Below are 12,047 nucleotides of genomic sequence, written 5' to 3'. Positions count from 1 at the left end.
TCGATCCACAGTCCCTGCAAAGAAGGGACCCGTGGAGGCACCGAGAGACGTGGGAGCGGCCATCCTGAAAGACCCCCAAGACGCTGACTGCGCAGCACCCAAGGCACCCTCGACTCTGTGCTTTGGGGTTTGAGAAGCCTCACAACCGAGCAGCATTTGCATCAAAGATCAGCCCTCCAGCATCTCCACGATCTGCGTGGGGCCCTTTTGTTTTGTGCCACTCGACTCGCCATCCCGGCCGCTTGTCACGTGGTCAGCGGCCATCTTGGCAACGAAACCTACAATTTACACTGTGGGTCTGGTTGCTCCAGACACGCCCTCGCTCCTGTAGAAAGGAGTACCCGCTCTGACCTTGATGGTCCGAGTAATAAGCCTTTTTCACTTTCCCCGTGGCTTGCATTAACCAAGGCTTGTTTGCTTCAATCGAGTTGCCGACACCGCCATCAGCTAGAGTCTTTGAGGGACAGCTCGTGAACGACTCCTGGACGTCTTTGACCTCTTCGTGTCCACGCAGCTGCAGAGAGAAGCAACCCCTGATCACCTGTTTGCACCCGACTTTGCCTGGTTCCAATCTGGTTCCACGGTGGTCACTGGTCAGTGACTTTGAACATTGTCCCCTCTGCTTTCAGGTCTTCACCACTTCAGATCCACCCTTGGATCCACCGGACACTTCTCCTTCACATCGCCTGCAGCATCTTCAGCTTCAAGCGCCAAGAACCTGCGTGTCAGAACCCGACGCCACTTCGACCCTGTGCACCCACGGCCTGTGGGTGAGGTAACATTGCAACGCCGGTGTTCTTACACTGGTACACACCTCTAGGGTCTGTGTCTAAAGTTTTTTTCCTCTAGGTTCAGCGGAAGTATCTTTTAATTCACTTTATCTAACTTTTACGCACCATTGACATTGCATTGGTGCGAGCCGCACTTTCCGTGCTGCACCCGTCTCCTGTGGGCTACTCCCGACTTCAGCATTGCTAGTCCTGACTGCTCCCAGCGAATCTCTAGGCCCTAGGCCTAACCACTGTTCGATTGGTGTTCCTTATACCACTTTTTTAGTATATGGTTTGAGTGGCCACCCGCCCTCATCCATAATTGTGCAACTTTATATGTTTTACTGTGCTTTTGATTTAACACTTGTGCCCCTTTCCTCATAAAGAGTACTGGGGAGTAATTTAGAAATAAATACATATATTTTTATAATATATACTTGTGTGGTGTCCTTTCATTTGATTACAGGATTGTATGTGGTAAAACAGCTCGCTTAACACGACCTCTTAAGTTAAGCCTTTAAGGCTGCTTAGTCCATGCTACCACTAGGATAGCTTGTCTAACAAGGTTGACTTACAACCAGACATCTTTGGGGTTTGTTTGGACTGATACCAAGTGGTTCCAGAATTGGAAACACTACATATCAGGCCAACTTCTCACATTGTCGTGCAGCGGTGCGGATTTGAGCTTGCTGTTTGTTTTACCATTGCAATCTTTATCAAATTGAAAGATCACATCAAGTACCTTAGGTACATATAAATCAAAAGCTTAGCATATTAAGTTCTACTGAACTTAGTAGTTGTAGATTAAAGGGATTAGCACACCCTGACTACAACTCACTAGCAAGGTACAGTAGGAAAACACTTAGTGTAGGTAAGTGCATCACTTACACCTCACTAGCAGTCATGTCTGATACAGGTAGAGCCTCAGGCTCTGCTCCTGTAATAGTTGATCCTATAGGGACAACATCCAGATATGACAACCTTAGCCACAAAGACCTGAGTGCCTTGTGCACAGCCAGGGGGCTAAAAAGGGGCAGAGGCCCTACCATTCCTTCCCTAATAGCTATCCTAGAAAAGGATGACTTAGATAAGGTGAGTCAGGCTCCCTTAGAATCAGGTGAAGGGATACACTCCCCTGAGAATGAGAATCTTCCAGAAGATGAAGAAGAGGAGGAGGAGGAAGAGGAAGAGGAAGGCTCAGATGTAGAAGAGCCTGAAGATCAGGATCAGAGGGTGACCCAGGTACAGGTTGCCAGGCTTAACCAGGCCAACCTAGACCTACATGGGAATGGAGAGGGCCAGCACCACTCCAGATCTCATAACCAAATTCTCCCAGGTAACAGGAGGATGAGATCTCCATCAGGGGACTCTCATCTTTCTAGTGCCTCAAGAGAATCTCAAAGAGGGATGACTCCCTCCCAGAGGAAAGAGCATAGGGCCAGAATGAGGGCTGTCCAACTCCAGACAGAGAGGGAAGAGGTAGCCTTGTCTCAAGCTAAACTTGCTTTAGCAAGAGAAAGACAATTGTGTGGCTTAGATGCCACTGGTGGCAGCAAAATTCCTAAAGAGAAACCCAGGTCCTATGATAGTAGAAACCTGACAAAGATTGTGCCCCCCTACAAGGAAGGGGATGACATCCACAAATGGATGACTGCTCTGGAGAGAGCCTGCATGGTACAGCAGGTTCCTGAGGAACAGTGGGCAGCAATCTTATGGTACTCCTTTTCAGAGAAAGGGAGAGATAGGCTCCTCACTGTCAGACATGAGGATGCCAGCAATTACAAAGTCCTGAAGAGTGTTCTAATAGATGGGTTTGGCTTAACCACTGAACAGTACAGGTTAAAGTTCAGAGACACCCAGAAGACACAGACTCAGGACTGGACTGATTTTGTTGATTGTGCAACTAACGCTCTGGAGGGTTGGCTAAATGGCAGCAAAGTACATTACTTCACAGGATTGTATAATTTGATTATGAGGGAGCAGATGCTAAGTAATTGTCAGAACCAGCTCTTACACCAGCACCTGGTGGACTCAGATTTGACCTCTCCCCAAGAATTGGGAAAGAGGGCAGATAAATGGGTCAGAACCAGGATTAGGCCTAAGAATCAGGACAATAACCAGAAGAAGGAGTCTACCAAGCCTCAAGATAAGGGTGGGGATAAAAGTAAAGAAAACACTTCCCCAGGGCCCCAAAACTCCAAGAATGGGGGTGGGTCCCAAGACACTTCATCAACTGAGAAAAAGCCTTATTGTCATGCCTGTAAACAGGTTGGGCATTACAAAACAGACAGCTGTTGTCCCAAGAATGGCAATAAAGAAAACATACCTCCAAAGCCAGCTCCAACACCTCCTGTTACTGTCAGCAGTAATCCCCCAGGAAGTGGGAGCACACCCAGGAATCTAGGTGGGTTTACTTTTGGAGCCCAGGGGGACCCTGGCCTATCCAGGTCCCCATCCCCAAATGATCTTGTTTATGAGACTGGCATGGGGTTTGCCAACTTCTCTGTTTGCCCAAATACCTTGAGCAAATATAGACAAGAACCCATCATCAATGGTTTGAAAGTTGAAGCCTTTAGAGACACAGGGGCTAGCATCACCATGGTGGCTGACTGTATAGTCCCCTCTAAGCAACTTTTACCAGGTGCCACATACCAGGTAACAAACATTGATGGTATCCAAACAAATCATCCCATGGCAGTAGTAAGTCTCAGCTGGGGAGGTGTCACTGGCCCAAAGAGAGTGGCAGTGTCACCAAACTTGCCTGTAGACTGCCTACTGGGTAATGATTTAGAAATCTCAGCCTGGGCTGAGGTTGAACAAGAAATCCATTCTAGAATGGTAAACTCCAATGGAAAGGTTAGTGGGGCTGTAATAGCTACAGCCCCAACCCAAGATGTCCTTCCTGAAAAGGTTGGTAGGGCTGAGCAACTCTCTGCCCCATCTTTAACAGAAGCTCTTCCAAAACAGAATAGCAAAGCTGTTATGATAACAGCAGAAACCCAAACTGAGTCTCCTCCTGAAAAGGGTGGTGGGGCTGTGATGGCCACAGCCCAAACTCAAACAGATATGTGTGTTGTGAAGCCTGAAATGATGGATCACTCCACCCAAACTGAGAGCATGGAGGAGGAAGAGAGATCTACCCCTCACCAGACATTAGGACAGGATCAGCCTCCTCAGGGATCTGATCTTACTCCTGATGAAGGAACTGCCCCAGAGGTTGTTAGGCCTGGCCTGACAGAACCTCTGATGGCAGTGGACCCTTCTCAGGAGGGACCCAGTCTGGAGCAGGTAACCTGCCCCTCTCTACCTTGCCTTAGTCAGCCCAGGGCTGCAGAGGACAAGAAGGACAGTGCGACCCAGAGGGCCCCCTGTCAAATAAAGCACCCCCATCAACAGATTAGGGGCACCAAAACTAGTAGCCCTAGTAAGGTGAAAACTTTAAAAACTCCTGAGGGAACCCTCTTAAAAACAGTTAGGGACCACCCACAGATGGATTCTGTTGGGCACAGCCAAACCTGGGACCCAAAGGGCCCAAACCTGAACTGTCTCTCCAGCAAGCCACACAGAGGGACCCAGCCTCCAGCTTTAGGTAGCCAGAGGTTGACCCTGAGAGCTCAGTGCAACTCAGTTGAAGAAAGAAAGGCACACATGGTGGAAGATAATTGGAGGAAGTTGAGCCCAAAATTAGTGGGGCCTCACTTCAATACTCCATATCCAAACCAGCCTTTAACTTTGCATAAACACACCCAAGGTAGTGATTCCCTATGGTGGAGACCCTCTAATACCCCTAGGGTGAGGGACTGCTTAGTGGACCATGAGACAGGGGGTACCCATGCCAGTGCAGGTACTTCCTTATATGGCCACTCAGGCAATATAGGCTTACCTGGCCAAGGATAGCCTTATCTCCTTTCGTTTGGGGGGGGTTATGTAGGAAGGTGGCTACCTGACTATGGTTACCCCAGATTTTTTGCCTTGTGTTTAGCTGGATTTCGACTTAGTTGGCCTGGTTCCCTGCTAATCAGGGCCCCAGGCTATCTGCTCTCTCTGTAAAATGGATTCCATGTACCCTAGGTGCATAACTAGATTGGCTTGGGTCACCTTATCAGCCCCTGTACAGAGCACTATAGGTGCCCAGGGCATAGGTGCATCCAAGGCCTACCAGGGACTGCAGCATATCTTTTGCCACCCCTGGCTGGCTATCTAAAATTGACACAACTGGCTGATCACTCAGCTGGGGCAAGTGGGTGTAATCACGCCTTGCTTAGATATAGTATACCTATATCTAAACCTATATCTGGACACATATATAGCCTGTGAGCCACTCCTATGGAAGGCCTCATCAATCCTGGAGGCAGAGTGCGTGGTTTTATGTGAGATGGAGCTCTGGCATGAGCTGAGCCTGTCTGCAGCTGTCGGGAACAACTCCCTAAGCTGATCCGGGATGTAGGAGAGTAGGGTCTGCTATCCTATGGTCACCCCAATTTTTGCTTTTTGCTTCACTGGTTTTCGACTTACTGAGGCTGTGGGCCTGCTAATCAGACCCCCAGCCTGCTGTTCTCTCTCTAAATTTATAATACATGTGCTATAGGTACATACCACAATTGGAAATGGACTCCTTGTCAGCCCCTGTACCATGCACTATAGGTGCTCAGGGCATAGGTGCCACCAAGGCCTACCAGGGGCCGAAGCATAGCTTTTGCCACCCCTGGCTTGTTCTTAAATTGACACAACTGGCTGATCACTCAGCTGGGGCAAGTGGGTGTAATCACCCCTTGCTTAGATATAGTATACCTATATCTAAACCTATATCTGGACACATATATAGCCTGTGAGCCACTCCTATGGAAGGCCTCATCAATCCTGGAGGCAGAGTGCGTGGTTTTATGTGAGATGGAGCTCTGGCATGAGCTGAGCCTGTCTGCAGCTGTCGGGAACAACTCCCTAAGCTGATCCGGGATAATGCCATACCATATACTCTTAAGCGCCTTATAATCCTCGCGGTTATATAGCAACTTTGGTTTGGCTTTATCAAAACATGTCGTGTAAGGTGTCATACGAATTGGAATACTACCCCCTCGCCAGTTCTGGCGACGGGGGTAGCATTCCACCCTTCTAGAGGGATAAGACATGTTACTTTACTGAAACGCGGTTGATTTAAAATGAGCCTCAGATCCACAAAATGGATGCCCCTGCCACAGACACGGGTCTGGCCTCCTGCTGCTGACCGAAACTCAGCATATGGTGGCCTGGACAAAGGGTTTCCTGTCGCAGGGCGGTGTCAAACCACCCCAGACAGGAGATAGTGGATTGTAGTAGGGAGGTTTCAAAGAAACCAGACACTGCCTGGGGAGCACAAGGCTGCCCCTTGCATAATCCGGCCAAACCGGTTCTGGGGCCTCCCAGCCCCTGTCCCAGCGCGGCCAGGATCAAAGGAGGGGGGTGTAACCACCCCCTTCCTGGGTCCCACCCATAGGAGGGGACCTAGCAGGATGTCCAACCCCCCAGATTCGAATAAGAGGGGGAGCAGTGCCAATGCAACTCAGATCATCCTGAAGAAACATAAGAAACGAATTCTGGACCCTTCGACTTTCTACACGACGTGAGAAGACTGAAGAATCTCCCTTGTGGTCAAGGAGTGACCACCCTGTGCAAACAGGTACCATCCAGCCCTCGACCCTTGCTTTGTTGCAGTCCCCGCCAGGACTCGAGCGACAGAGATCGACGAGATCAAGCTTGCCTGCCTTCTCCCTGCCCGATCCACAGTCCCTGCAGAGCTGAGACCCGTGGAGGCGACCGGAAGCGTGGGGCATGCCATCTTGAAAAGGCCACGAGACGCTGACCGTGCAGTCCACGAGTGACCCTCGAAGCTGTACACCGGGGTTTGAGAAACCCCAGCCCCGAGCTCCACTTGCACCAAAGCTCACCCCTCCACACTCGACGAGTGCTGCGTGGGGCCCTTCTGCTTGTGTTGGCTCGACGCGTTGGCCTGGTCACTTGCCAGCTGGCTTGTGGCCCCTGTGCCGACGAAAACTGAAATACGACTTGCTTTTCTGGTTGCTCCAGATCTGCACCAGCTCCTGTGAAAAGGAGCCCCCACTCTGACCTTCCTGGTTTGAGTGATAAGCAATCTCCCGGTTCCGCGTGGATTGCTTTTGCCAAGTGCTGTTTGCTGCAATCTTGAAGCCGACGGTGCTGACGGCGAGAGCCTACGTGGGACAGATCGTGACCTGCTCCTGGACGTCGCAGATGCCCCAGAGCCCACGTGACAGCGGAGAGAAGCCTATCGACAACCACCTGATTGCGCCCGACATTGCCTGATTCCGTCCTGGTTCCACCCTGGTCACTGCTGAGTGACCCAGACTCTGTCCCCTCTGCTTTCAGGTACTTTTCTACTTCGATCCACCCTTGGATCGCACCGGACACTTCTGCTTCACATCGCCTGCAGCTGCAACAGCTTCAAGCACCAAGAGCCTGCGTGTCAGAACCCGACGCCACTTCGACCCTGTGCACCCACGGCCTGTGGGTGAGGTAACATTGCAACGCCGGTATTCCCACACTGGTACACACCTCTAGGGTCTGTGTCTAAAGTTTTGTTCCTCTAGGTTCAGCGGAAGTATCTTTTAATTCACTTTATCTAACTTTTACGCACCATTGACTTTGCATTGGTGCGAGCTGCACTTTCCGTGCTGCACCCGTCTCCTGTGGGCTACTCCCGACTTCAGCATTGCTAGTCCTGACTGCTCCCAGCGAATCTCTAGGCCCTAGGCCTAACCATTGTTCGATAAGTGTTCCTTATACCACTTTTTTAGTATATGGTCTGAGTGGCCACCCGCCCTCATCCATAATTGTGCAACTTTATATGTTTTACTGTGCTTTTGATTTAACGCTTGTGCCCCTTTCCTCATAAAGAGTACTGGGGAGTAATTTAGAAATAAATACATATATTTTTACAATATATACTTGTGTGGTGTCCTTTCATTTGATTACAGGATTGTATGTGGTAAAACAGCTCGCTTAACACGACCTCTTAAGTTAAGCCTTTAAGGCTGCTTAGTCCATGCTACCACTAGGATAGCTTGTCTAACAAGGTTGACTTACAACCTGACATCTTTGGGGTTTGTTTGGACTGATACCCAGTGGTTCCAGAATTGGAAACACTACATATCAGGCCAACTTCTCACATTGGTGTGCAGCGGTGCGGATTTGAGCTTGCTGTTTGTTTTACCATTGCAATCTTTATCAAATTGAAAGATCACATCAAGTACCTCTAGGTACATATAAATCAAAAGCTTAGCATATTAAGTTCTACTGAACTTAGTAGTTGTAGATTAAAGGGATTAGCACACCCTGACTACAACTCACTAGCAAGGTACAGTAGGAAAACACTTAGTGTAGGTAAGTGCATCACTTACACCTCACTAGCAGTCATGTCTGATACAGATAGAGCCTCAGGCTCTGCTCCTGTAATAGTTGATCCTATAGGGACAACATCCAGATATGACAACCTTAGCCACAAAGACCTGAGTGCCTTGTGCACAGCCAGGGGGGCTAAAAAAGGGCAGAGGCCCTACCATTCCTTCCCTAGTAGCTCTCCTAGAAAAGGATGACTTAGATAAGGTGAGTCAGGCTCCCTTAGAAACAGGTGAAGGGATACACTCCCCTGAGAATGAGGATCTTCCTGAAGATGAAGTAGAGGAGGAGGAAGAGGAAGAGGAAGGCTCTGATTTAGAAGAGCCTGAAGATCAGGATCAGAGGGGAAACCAGGTACAGGTGGCCAGGCTTAACCAGGCCAACTTGAACCTACATGAGAATGGAGAGGGCCAGCACCACTCCAGGTCTCATAACCAAATTCTCCCAGGTAACAGGAGGGTGAGATCTCAATCAAGGGACTCTCATCTTTCTAGTGCCTCAAGAGAATCTCAAAGAGGGATGACTCCCTCCCAGAGAAAAGAGCATAGGGCCAGGATGAGGGCTGTCCAACTCCAAATAGAAAGGGAAGAGGTAGCCTTGGCTCAAGCTAAACTTGCTTTAGCAAGAGAAAGAAAATTGTGTGGCTTAGATGCCACTGGTGGCAGCAAAGTTCCTAAAGAAAAAGACAGGGCCTATGACAATAGAAACCTGACAAAAATTGTGCCCCCCTACAAGGAAGGGGATGATATCCACAAATGGATGACTGCTCTTGAGAGGGCCTGCATGGTACAGCAGGTCCCTGAGGATCAGTGGGCAGCAATTTTATGGTACTCCTTTTCTGAGAAAGGGAGGGACAGGCTCCTCACTGTTAGACCTGAGGATGCCAAAAACTACTCTGTTCTGAAGAGTGCTCTTATTGAAGGGTTTGGCCTAACCACTGAGCAATACAGGTTGTTGTTCAGAGATACCCAAAAAGCACAGACTCAGGACTGGACTGATTTTGTAGATTGTGCCACTAAGGCTCTGGAGGGTTGGCTGCAGGGAAGTAAAGTTTCAGACTATACAGGATTATACAATCTTATGATGAGAGAGCAGATCCTTAATAACTGTCAGAACCAGCTGTTGCATCAATACCTTGTTGACTCTGATTTGACCTCTCCCCAAGAATTGGGAAAGAAGGCAGACAAATGGGTCAGAACAAGGATTAAGCAGAAAAACCAGAACCAAGGTGACCAGAAGAAAACAGACCAGAAGGGTGGGAATCAGAAAGATAAAGAAAAGGACCAGAAGTCTTCAGGCCCCCAAACTAGCAATAAGGAGGGGGGTTCCCAAAATGGAAACAAGAAAAAGAAGAATGATGGCCCAAAGAAACCTTGGTGTAATACCTGCAAATCAGTTTCACACTGGGGCAGTGAATGCACTAAGAAAAATCCAGTCCCCACCACTGCAGCTCCTAAAGCACCTGCACCCCCTAGTACAGTTAGCAGTGGTGGTACACAGCCAAAGGGTTTAGTAGGGTTGACCCTGGGTACTGAGGTGGAATCTGGCCTAGTCAGAATCCCCACACAGGCAGTTCTCCTATATGATGTGGACTTATCTTTGACCACTGCAGTAAGCCCCAGTAACCTGGGCAAATATAGGCAGACTCCCTTAATCAATGAGAAACTGGCTCAGGCCTACAGGGACACTTGTGCCAGTGTCACTATGGTGACACCTGACTTTGTGGACCCTGGTCAGATTGTACTAGGTGAAAGTTACCTAGTGACCAATGCAAGCAACTCCACTACTTCACATAGTGTGGCTGTTGTGAACTTCTCCTGGGGAGGGGTAGATGGCCTAAAGAAAGTTGTTGTGAGTGCAGACCTCCCAGTAGACTGTCTGTTAGGCAATGATCTTGAAAGCTCAGTTTGGTCAGAAGTGGAGTACAGGACTCATGCAGAAATGCTAGGGATTTCGGCTCATGTCCTTGCAGTGACAAGGTCTCAGGCTAAGAAGTGCCTTCCTGAACCAGTGGTGGATCTTGAAACAATAGACCAACCACAACCCAAGAGAAGGAGCAAGAGGGTTAAGGCTGTGCCTTCCCACTTGCTCCAGGTTTAGGATCAAGTTTCACAGGAAACTGATTCTGCAGTCCAAGAGGAGACTGTCTCAGATGAGCTTGAACCTGAACAGGTTGAGTTTCTGGGGACAGGGGGACCCTCAAGGGCAGACCTGGGGCAGGCCCAATTACATTGCCCTTCACTTGAACTCCTCAGACAGCAAGCTGCTGCTGAGGCTGCAGGGAATGCTCAAGGTACCCATAAGGTGTATTGGGATGAAGGACTCCTTTATTCAGAGGCTAGAGACCCCAAGCCTGGCACAACCAGGAGGTTGGTCATACCTTTGAAGTTTAGGGGCTTCCTTCTTACCTTGGCCCATGATATTCCCCTTGCAGGACACTTAGGCCAGAATAAGACTTGGGACAGGCTTGTTCCACACTTTCACTGGCCTCACATGACAGAAAATGTCAAGGAGTTTTGTCGCTCCTGTGTCACTTGCCAAGCCAGTGGTAAGTCAGGTGGCACAACAAAGGCCCCCCTGATACCACTACCTGTGGTGGGGGTACCCTTTGAAAGAGTTGGAATAGACATTGTGGGTCCCATGGATCCTCAAACAGCATCTGGGCACAGATTTATACTGGTGGTAGTGGATCATGCCACCAGGTACCCAGAGGCAATTCCCCTGAGGACCACCACAGCTCCTGTGGTGGCAAAAGCCCTCATTGCAGTTTTCTCAAGAGTGGGCTTTCCAAAGGAGGTTCTTTCAGACAGAGGTACCAACTTCATGTCTGGATACTTAAAAGCAATGTGGAAAGAGTGTGGAGTAAACTATAAGTTTACCACACCCTACCATCCACAGTGCAATGGGCTTGTGGAAAGGTTCAACAAGACCCTAAAGGGAATGATAAAAGGTTTACCAGAGAAGCTTAGGCGGAAATGGGACATCCTTTTACCCTGCTTGCTCTTTGCTTACAGAGAGGTCCCACAGAAGGGGGTTGGCTACAGCCCTTTTGAACTTTTGTTTGGCCACCCTGTGAGGGGTCCATTGAGTTTGGTGAAGGAAGGATGGGAGTTACCTCTCAAAAAGCCTAAACTAGACATTGTGGACTATGTACTTGGTCTCCGCTCCAGGATGGCTGAATACATGGAGAGAGCATCCAAAAACCTTGAGGCCAGTCAAGAATTACAGAAAGCTTGGCATGACCAAAAGGCTGTTCTGGTTGAGTTCCAGCCAGGGCAGAAGGTGTGGGTGTTGGACCCAGTGGGGCCAGCAGCTCTCCAGGACAAATGGACTGGACCCTACCCTATCATTGAAAAGAAGGGAGAAGTCACCTACATGGTTGACTTTGGCACCCCTAGGAGCCCCCACAGGGTGCTCCATGTAAACAGATTGAAAGCATTTGTTGACAGGGAGGACATGAGTCTCCTCATGGCCACAGATGGGGAACAGGAGGAAGAGAGTGACCCTCTCCCAGACCTGCTTTCCCAGAACCCTGATGATGGTTCAGTTGATGGAGTAGCCTTGGCAGGCAGCCTCACTGAGCAGCAACAGGTGGACTGCAGACAGGTGTTGCAGGCCCACAGACATATGTTTTCTCTCACACCCAGCCAGACTAATTGGTGCACCCATGAGGTGGACACTGGTGACAGTCTGCCTGTGAAGAATAAGATCTACAGGCAACCTGACCATTGAGGAAATATCAATTTTGGTCAAGTTGTGTTCCCTAGCGTGTACCCCACCGTCTCCATGTACGAGTTAAAGTGCATGTAACTTTCCTCCTGTGCCAGCTATGAAGACGCAAATACATTTGCGTCCAACGTTAACATG

The sequence above is a fragment of the Lissotriton vulgaris genome, chromosome 2_2, assembly GCF_964263255.1.
Source record: "Lissotriton vulgaris chromosome 2_2, aLisVul1.2, whole genome shotgun sequence".
NCBI lineage: Eukaryota > Metazoa > Chordata > Amphibia > Caudata > Salamandridae > Lissotriton > Lissotriton vulgaris.
Note: the sequence above shows the minus strand (reverse complement) of the source record.